This window comes from Osmerus mordax, chromosome 10 (genome assembly GCF_038355195.1).
Source record: "Osmerus mordax isolate fOsmMor3 chromosome 10, fOsmMor3.pri, whole genome shotgun sequence".
In the NCBI taxonomy this organism is placed as follows: Eukaryota; Metazoa; Chordata; class Actinopteri; order Osmeriformes; family Osmeridae; genus Osmerus; species Osmerus mordax.
The window spans coordinates 275,004-284,881 of NC_090059.1; the positions used below are offsets into that span (position 1 = coordinate 275,004).

The window sequence follows — 9,878 nt, forward strand, 5'->3', positions numbered from 1 at the left end:
CCTGACAATCACCACTTTCAAGGTGTTGTCAGTCAGTTTTTCCACGCAGAACGTTTGGGTAACTTGATCTTTGCTCACCTCGAAACGTGTCCAGAATTCTTTCAGTACCATGGCCGTGCTGAAGCTGACATCGAAGCCCTGCCCAGCAGGCAAGGCCACGATGCAGTTCAGCTCGGCCGGCGAGAACCTGAGCAGCTTCTGCAGCACCTTTCTTGAGAAGTCCAACCTGGACATCTCCACCTTCACTCCACCCACCACCTTGAACAAAAAACGGACACTGTTGTGCCTCCTCATGCCAGCACGAGCGGCCGACATTTTGGAGGCACGAACAACACTGAACAAAAAACAATCAGACACGTGGGGGGGGGGGGTGACACAGCAAGAGGGAACAGGAGGGGGGGGGGAGGGAACACCAACACAAGAGGGTAGGGGGGAGACAAACACTGGTGTGGGGGGGGGGGGGGGGGATAGGGGAGGGGATAGAGGGGGGGAGGGGGGGGGGGGGGACACTAACAATACAATGGAGGGTAACAAACACTGAACTGGACTACACAAACACCCCACCAAAAACCAAATCAACAAAGTAAAAGCAACTGAAAAGACCGGCCAAAAGAAATTAACCACAAATACACTTAGACAATACACAAAAACACAAGACAAGAATAAAAGAATACACCAAACGGAAAACTACTGAGACAAACACTCACACTAACAAGACACACCTGCCACCAATCAAGGATTGGTGGCTAGGCTACACCAAACAAACACTAAAACTCACAAAAAGACTATGGACAAACAAGCTATGGACAAACTACTAAAACAAGACAGAAAGGAAACACCTAACAATATTTAAACAAATAGGACACACAAAACAAACAAGAAGATAAACAAAAAAACAGGCTAAACTACACAACACAAGACAAGGCCCACAGGGGGACCGGAAAAGTACTGGCCTTGGAGGCACTCACCTGGCCTAGCACTGGGCTAGGCCAGTGGAAGAATGGAAATTTCCGGTGAGTGACTCCTCCTCCAGCACTGGCTCCGGCAACCGTCTGTGGACCTGGGAACAAGGACAGAGACAGAAATCAAACACAGTATCAAGACAAATCAAATTCAAAATGATAAGGACAAACACCAACTGAAAAGGGTAACGCCCACCGGCCGGTCGATCGCCCACGGCCCAAGGTGAGATTTCGATTAGTATCGATAAGGCTCGATACTGCTCTTGATCTCAACCAAAAGGCCGAGAAGCGATGACCGCATTATCGGACGCCCCCGGCGCGCGGACCCTCCGTGCACCACCTGGGCCGCTCGGTCACCACACCGAGAACGGCCGAAACCACCAAAAGCCAAAACCAAAGCCGAGGCCAAAAGCCGCAGGACAAGCAGGGACGGAAGCGGAAAGCCCAGGCCAAAAGCCGCAGGACAAGCAGGGACGGAAGCGGAAAGCCCAGGCCAAAAGCCGCAGGACAAGCAGGGACGGAAGCGGAAAGCCCAGGCCAAAAGCCGCAGGACAAGCAGGGACGGAAGCGGAAAGCCCAGGCCAAAAGCCGCAGGACAAGCAGGGACGGAAGCGGAAAGCCCAGGCCAAAAGCCGCAGGACAAGCAGGGACGGAAGCGGAAAGCCCAGGCCAAAAGCCGCAGGACAAGCAGGGACGGAAGCGGAAAGCCCAGGCCAAAAGCCGCAGGACAAGCAGGGACGGAAGCGGAAAGCCCAGGCCAAAAGGCAACAGAATTGAAACAGCTACAGAAGAAGCAAAGACAAAACCTGCCTTACCCGCAGGCACGCACCTAACCCCAAAGCCAACCTCACCCTGCTTTTGTCACACGTCCATCAGGCTCTGCCCTCCCTCGGGCAAAGCCTCCCAAAAATACCACGTTCCACTCGTCGGCGCTCCCCTCCACGGAAGTCTTTAGTAAAAGGCGAAAGGCTTGTGCGTGCTGAAGGGGAACCAGAGCGTCGATTTGAAACGACCCAAACGGCCTACCCCCAACCCCTCCGTTGGCCCTGACTCACCCGTCCGCGGGGGCGAACCGGGGAGAACCGGGGCGAACCGCATCCTTCTCGGGAAAAAAAAGGCGCGGAAACGCCACGGGCCGCAGAGGGGCTCGGCCCGCCCGCTTGGCTTTTCTTTCCTTACCGCACTTTCTCCATTTCATTGATGGCTTTTTCTCCATTAAGATCCGTACGTGTTTATCGTATGCGCCTTCCAGCCAGTCCACTCCGTGTTGGTGTCGACTGACACGGCGATAAAAAACTCATTCCGATTGCCTTCCAGTTTTTCACCTCGGCCCCGCTGAATGTCAGCCAGCTCTCTCTCTCTCTCTCTCTCTCTCTCTCTCTCTCTCTCTCTCTCTCTCTGTCACTCACTCACTCAGTCACTCACTCAGTCACTCACTCACTCAGTCACTCACTTTTTTTTTTTTTTTTTTTTTTTTTTTTTTTTTTATATCTAAAAGGGCGGGAAAACGCCACCGGCCGACAGGGCTCCGCCCACACCCCCTTTTCACCCCGTTTTTTTGGTAGGGATCGCTTGTTCCGCTTTGTTGGGGGGCCCCCCCCTTTTGAGGGTTTTTTGACCCTCACCCCAAAAACCCTAGCCCTAACCTAAACCCCTCTCCCCCAAACCTCACTCATTCAGACATTCCCTCCTTCCCTCCCTCCTTCCTTCCTTCCTTCCTTCCCTCCCTCCCTCCCTCCCTCCCTCCCTCCCTCACTAGCTTTTCTCTTTGACACGCTTAGAAAGATTGCACCCTTCCCGGAGACGCTGCAATACCGGGGCGATGCGCGGAGCGGACGGAGCGAGCCCCTGTTCCGACTCCCTGTTGCAAAAATCCGTTTAATATGTTGTCCTCGCATGGAGGACATATCAGATATTAAACTGATAAGAACAGATTTTTTAGTTTTAAAAGTTTTATTCACAACATACACAACACAAGAAAGGCGTGGGCCCTAAACCCCACTCACCCAACCGACACTGTCCGCACAAACCCCAATCCCCATAAACACCTCATAGACACCACAATAAACCATCGCCCTTCCCAAAACCCCCACACCCCCAGCCCCTTACACACACAAGTGAAATCCTTAAATAAAACAAATAATAGGAATAACAGGAAACAATAAACGCACACCAACCACCCGTAGTGGCAATACACAAAATCTGAGGCTTCACACAGGGGCAGGGTACACAGGGACACAATCAGGACCTCACTGGGCCAAAGGCCACGCTCAGGGCCAATCCCAGCATAACACAAAAAACACAGACAGGGTGACCCTCCCACACAAAAACCAACACCACCCAAAAAAAACCCCGCCCCTCACAGGAGGCCAAGACCCCCCTTCCACCTCTCTCTGGCCGCGTGCATCCCCCCCCTCCTCACATCCACCCCCACCCTCACCCGTAGACTATCCTCCACCCTCTTAACACACCCCTCCACCCCCCAGTCCACCCCTCTCTGCACCCACTCCTTCCTCGCCTGCCACAACACCCGTTTAAAAAGGCTGATGATCAGCCACAGGAGGAAGCGATTATGCCTCCCCCCTGACCACCCCACACCCCTCTCCACCCTCACCCATGTGAGCCTAAACCCCGTGACCACCCTGCCCAGCAAAAACCCCGCCCTCGCCCACACTACCCCCGCAAAAGGACAGTCCCACATGACGTGTCTTATGGACTCGTCACCGCTACAGGTGGCCCGCGGGCACACCGAGGTCCGTGCCAGGCCGTGCCGGTGCATGATCTCCCGCACCGGCAGGCCCTTGTGAAGGCACAGCCAATTCAGGTCTTTGAGACCGTTGTCAAGACCGGGCAGTTGTACTGACGACCAGACCGCGGCGGGTATCCCCACCACGGCCGGCGCACAGACTCCCTGCACCAACTCGGCATACAGGGCCCTCTGACTCAGGCCCAGTACCGGGTCCCTGGCCGCAGGGTGCAGCTTCATCCACTTGGCCGCTTGGCCAAAGTGCCACGGCAGCTGCTCCGCCCGGGGGCCCAGGTTGGACCACTCTATCAAGTGCCTCGCCTGATACGAAAAGAAAAAACGTAGGAAGTGCCCAGAAGGGTGTAGCACCGGACTGGACAACTCTCCCAAAAGAAAACAAACGAACACGCAGTCAAGTTTCAGCGGGAAGTGCGGCACGTCCCTCCCCCCCTGACTCACGGGGGCCAGCATGCGGACCCTCGACACGATCTCGTATCTCCCCCCCCAGAGGAAGCGAAACACGAGCCGCGTCAAGGGCCGCCGCATGCCAGCCGGCATGGGATACACGTAAGCCAGGAAGAGGAGAGTCGGCAACACCTCCATCTTCAGGACCAGTACTTTCCCCACGAATGTCAAAGTCCTGGCCTTCCACAGGGACAACTTCCGCTCGACCGCGTTTAGGCGCCTGGTCCAGTTGGCCGTGGCGCACTGGGCTGCCTGAAAATGCACCCCCAAGATCCGCAGGGGCCCTGCACAGTGAGCCAGCCCCCCTGATACATCCGTCCTTCCCCTCCAGCGCCCAAAGAACTTCACCGACGACTTGGTGAGGTTGAGCACCGCACCAGAGGCCTTCGTGAAGTCTTGGAAGGTCTCCAAGGCTCGGATCAGGCTAGCGTCGCTCCCCAGCAGCAGAGTGGTGTCGTCTGCGTACTGAGTCATCTTGACCCGTAGGCCCCCGCTACCTGGTACCAGTATCCCATCAACACCGGGGTCGGCCCGAATGACCGCCGCCAGGGGCTCCATGTAAAGGATAAACAGCAAGGGCGAGAGCGGGCACCCTTGCCTAACCCCTGAGACCAAGTCAAACCTCTGTCCCAAGTGCCCATTGATAGAAACCGTGCACCCCACGGCCGAGTACAGAGTACTCAGCCACCCGATGAACACGTGCCCTATCCCTAGCCTCTCTAACACCTTAAACAAAAAACCTCTGTGGACCCTATCGAAAGCCTTTGCCTGGTCGAGGCCGGCTACCATCAGAGGCAGCCCGCGGTCCCCGGCCCAGGCTATGACGTCCCGGAGCAGCTGGAGATTCCAGCGCACGGACCGGCCCCCTACGCCACAGGTCTGGTCCTCGTGCACGACGCCCGGGAGTGCTGTGCGCAGCCGGTCCGCCAAGACCTTGGCCAACAGTTTGTAGTCCACGCACAGCATGGTCAATGGCCGCCAGTTCCCCAGGTCGGTGCCGTCCCCTCCCTTCGACAGGAGGGACAGCACCCCGTCGGCCATCGACCCTCCCAGGGTCGCCGTGCCGAGGACCTCGGTGAGGACCTCGAGGACCGCCGGCCCGATCACATCCCAAAACTTGAGATAGAACTCGGCCGGCAGCCCATCGAGGCCCGGCACCTTCCGCCGGCCCATGCGCCTCAGTGCTCCCTCCAGCTCCCCAAGGGACAACGGCGCCTCCATGGCCGCCGCCACCTCTGGAGGCGCCCGCCGGGTCAACGCTCTAAGGAAGACCTCGCCATAACCCTCATCTACCTCCCTAGCACTAAACAAAACGCGGTAATAGTCGGTGGCGGCCTCCACCATACGGGCAGGCTCCGCTGCTACGTGGCCCTGGAGGTCCCTCACCCCCGCGAACACTGACCTCCTCTTCGCCGCTTTGACCGAGGCGAAGAAAGAGGCCGAGCACGTCTCATTCTCTTCCAAGAAATCCTGACGCGCCCTCAAGAGGTAGGCGCGAGCACGACGCTCGTGGATGACCCTCAAACGGACCTTGAGAGCGGCACACCGCTGCAAGTCGGGGGACACTCCCAGGTTTCCCAAGGAATGCTCCAGCTCAAGTTGGTGCTGCAGCCGTGCGATCTCCGCCCTCAAAGCCTTCGCCTGCCTCCTGCAGTGCCCCTGGATAAAGTCCCTCAGTCGGGCCTTAACAGTCTCCCACCACTCGACCATCCCCGCGTAGAAGGGCTTAAGGCCCACGAGGCCCTGATAGAAGTGGGCCACGGAGTCGCAGAACTCCCGCTCCTCCAAGACCCCCAGGTTGAGGCGCCAGTACCCCCGGCCAAAGACCGGCACCCGGGCCCGCACCGTCAAGAGGACCCCATCATGGTCCGAGAAGAATACAGGGAGCACCCGGCCCGACACCGGTCCCAAAGACCGAGGCAAGAAAACGTAGTCTAAACGCTTCTGGACCCCACGGGAATTACGCCACGTGGGCCCGTCCAACTGAGGGGTAGTGCGCCTCCCCCCATCCACCAAACTATGCCCGCTAAACAAAACCCTCCATGCTGCTACACTCACCTCACCCGTGCCCCCAAACTCAACATTGAAATCCCCCCCTACCACCAACACCCTGTTTGTTGCACAGTGAGGGGCCACACACTCCACCAACTCCCCCCTCGCCACCCTCCCCTGTGGCCCATACACGCAAATCACCCGCATTTTCATTTCCCCCACACAAATATCAGCCCCCATGGCCCTCCCCTGTGATATCATAAAAGACCCTTCCACCCGGACCCCACCGCCCCCAAACAAAATCCCCACCCCTGATGAGTGCACCCCCCCCACACTCCATACAGACCCCCCCCTTCCCCACTCCCGCGTAAACCCCACCACATCACCCCTGTCCCTTAAGTGCACCTCCTGTACCAAACACACAGTGAAATTCAAACCCCCCAAAAACGAAAAAACAGCCGCCCTCTTCACCCTGTCCCTCAATCCCCGCAAATTAAAAGTACAAACAGTGAAAGACATGATACATAAATAAAAGAAAAAAAAACACCAAGACCCCAACCTATCACCCATACAAATCCTCCCCCTCCTCCGTCTCCATCCTTTCCCCCCAGGAGGCCGGCACCGGGTTTGGCTCCCCCTCCCCCTCCCCGCCCTCTATAAAACCCCCACCTAACTCCACCGGGGTGTCGGGCATCGAACTGGGCAGAGTCCGCCCTTGCCCCCTCTCCCCGCTTCGTCTACCCTTCCTCCCCTTCCCCCTCTTACCCCCCGCCACACCCTGCTCACCCTGCTCCCCCTCAGTGAGCGCACTCGCCTTTCGACGGGGGTTCCTCGACCCCCCCACCTCCCCCCCATCCACTCTGTCCAGGACCAGCTGCAGCTGCCCGAGCCCCGCCGGGCCCGCCCCGCCGCCTCCAGCCCTCACCAAACCATCCACCTCGCCACCCGACTCTAGCCTCGGCCGCCAGCATCTAGGGCCACCTCCGCCTGCGCCGTCAGTTCCTCCAAGACCCGTGTCAGCTGCCGCAACCCGTCCACGGTGACCTCTTCGTCCGCCGCCTCCCCCCTCTCCTCCGCCGTCTCTGGAATGACCAGGGTGTCGGGGGCTACGTCCGGAACCTCCGAGGCCCCCTCAGGGGCCTCCTCTGGGGCGTCAGGGGCCCCGCCCGGGGCACCAGGGGCGACGCCTGGGGTGACAGGGGCACCAGCCTCCCTTGCTGCGGCTCCCGCACAACTCCTCTCCCGGGCAGGGCATGACCTCATTAGGTGCCCCGCTGCACCACAGCGGTGGCAGGTCTTTGGCACGTGGCAGCGTGCCACGTGCCCCTCCTCACCACACACACCGCAGCGGGGCCCCCCACATGTCACCTCCGTGTGCCCCACCCGGCGACACCTTCTGCAGCAAGGGGGCTGGCGAGCATAGAACAAGTAGCCCCTGTCACTCCCGATGGAAAAATAGGCCGGGGGGTGCTGTAGCCCGTCCATCCCCGCCCCGTCCTCACCCAACAGCATCTGGTACTGGCGCCGCCCCGTCCAGTACCCCAACGAGTCCAGGACGTACCGAGCCCCTGACTTCACGTCCCCATAGCGGCTGAGAAACGCGGCCACCGCCTGCTCCGACACGTTCCCATTATATAAATGGACCGTCACCACCCTAAAATTCTGGCGGTCAAGGTCCACCACCTCATATGACCCAAGGGGCGCCACCGCCCTCTGGGCCCGCACCAAGCCCAGGACCGACGCCGCAATAGCCGCCGTCTTCAGGGTCACATCGAACCCCCTCTCCTGTACGTTGTCCTGTAGACACAGGACCTCCGCCGGCGTCAGTTTTAAAATGGCGATCACCACCTGCCGGGTGAACACCTCCCTTGACAGCCTCGGCACATCCGGGTCCCTCCATGAAAACCGGAGGGAGTTCTTCATTCCCGTCCTAGGCCGTCCCATCGGCCTCCCGCCACCCGAGGCGCCACCACCACCGCCGCCAGCCGGCCCTCCGCCACCGCCAAGCGCTCCGCCTCCCGGCGCTCCTCCGCCCGGCGCTCCTCCACCCGGCACTCCGCCTCCCGGCGCTCCGCCTCCTCCCGGAACTGGGTTTGGCTCCCCCACCCCCTCCCCGCCCTCTAGAAAACCCCCACCTAACCCTAACCTGCCTTCCCATCCCCACCCTACCTTTAATATCCTTCCTAGTTCCCCACTGGATGTTGACCCGCCCTTTAACCCCACCATTCTTCCCGATCCTGATTTTAACAATACTCAGGATTCTGGTTTCACCCCCCCGGCCCCACCACCCACAACCAACACCGGCACACCGTTCACCTCAGACACCGTTACGGACCCGTTAATAATCATTCCTTTAGTCACCACATTTTCACATAAAACTAGACCCCTACAACATGCATTCAAACATAACTTCACCACGGCTCAACGCACATACCCCGCTCTAAAACCCTACAGGATCATTTCAGCATACAGAAAAAATAAAAGTTTAAAGGACATACTCATACACACCAAATTCAGCACCATGCCCTCTCCAGCAGCCAAACCTCATACACTTCACTAGAGAGGGTACAATTTCTGGGGAAATTGTAGGGTGTGCTTGCTTGCGTCGGTTGCACAGGGGTCCGTTTTTGAATGACATTTTTACAACTGATATTTCTGTATATGTTATATAAAAATGCATACTTATTATTTATAAAGATGACATAGATTTTAAAGCATTTTTTTTGCTGCTCATTTACAACTGAAAATACGAGTGAAGTGTAGAATGAAATAGATGTCTTCTCATTTCCCCTGCAAGAGGCAGCCTCATCGTTACATATAACGAATACATTTGGCAGACCGGTGTAAAAATTGACCTAATCTCTGACTTAAACGTCATTTTAAGTTTTTCCCTTCTCATGATATTTTCAGGCATTTAGCCTACTCATTGCATTCATTCATTAATAAAGAACCCCCTTTGAAGATTATTCTACGACGTTACCCGGTAGTAGAAGATGGAATCGCGATTCAAACAGTACCATCTGCTACCTGAAAATATGCCCCCCAAAACGTAAATAAGCGTGACATTTATTTAGTGGAAAATCGCTCATTCATAAAAAGCTCACTGGTAGCGATCATTGTCAGTAACAACGCAAAATGCGATATAGCCCTGTGTGGAGAAGCTGCCCCGGTAAATTGTACTACTACGGGACAGTACTAGACTACTGCTGTGTTCGTCTTGGTAGCGATTGCGTTGGTTGAATTGGATTTAACGTTCCGTTGTACGGTTTAAACTGAAATTAATTATTTTCATGAACAGATTGACAACGTTTAGGCTGTGGCAATGAAGTTCAGGTTAGTAGTTAGATAGACTTTTGATTTAAGTAAGGGGAGTGCCGAACATGTTCTGTCGCCGTTTGACTTCCTAAACAGCTGTGTAGTGTAGATGTTTTTGTAGTGTGTCTCGCGTAAGCTACAGCGTTGCAGTGAGCTACACTGGTTTGAAACCACAGGTAATGGTAATTTCACCAACAAATCGTTTTCTAATGTCAGAATAAATCCTACAACGAAAATGTATATGTGAGGAATGTTTATTTTAACGATTGAAAACAGATAACGCTACATCATAGACCACTGTAGTATGTGTTGCCCGGGCAACACAGGCTAATGTCATGATGCTAATACTTCAGTGAAATAGTAGACTACTGTTTCTGAAAGTAGATGTACTTCCTTAA

At 56.3% G+C, this 9,878-nt stretch overlaps 1 non-coding gene and 1 pseudogene across 1 annotated transcript; both read right to left on the reverse strand.

The window, feature by feature from the left end:
- Window positions 1-1,843: 1,843 nt before the first annotated feature.
- Window positions 1,844-1,961, reverse strand: LOC136951229 (U5 spliceosomal RNA). Its single transcript, XR_010877715.1, has one exon. It is a non-coding gene; the product is annotated as a U5 spliceosomal RNA (small nuclear RNA).
- Window positions 1,962-2,743: 782 nt separating this feature from the next.
- On the reverse strand, window positions 2,744-2,917 carry LOC136951098 (U2 spliceosomal RNA; annotated as a pseudogene).
- Window positions 2,918-9,878: the final 6,961 nt, after the last annotated feature.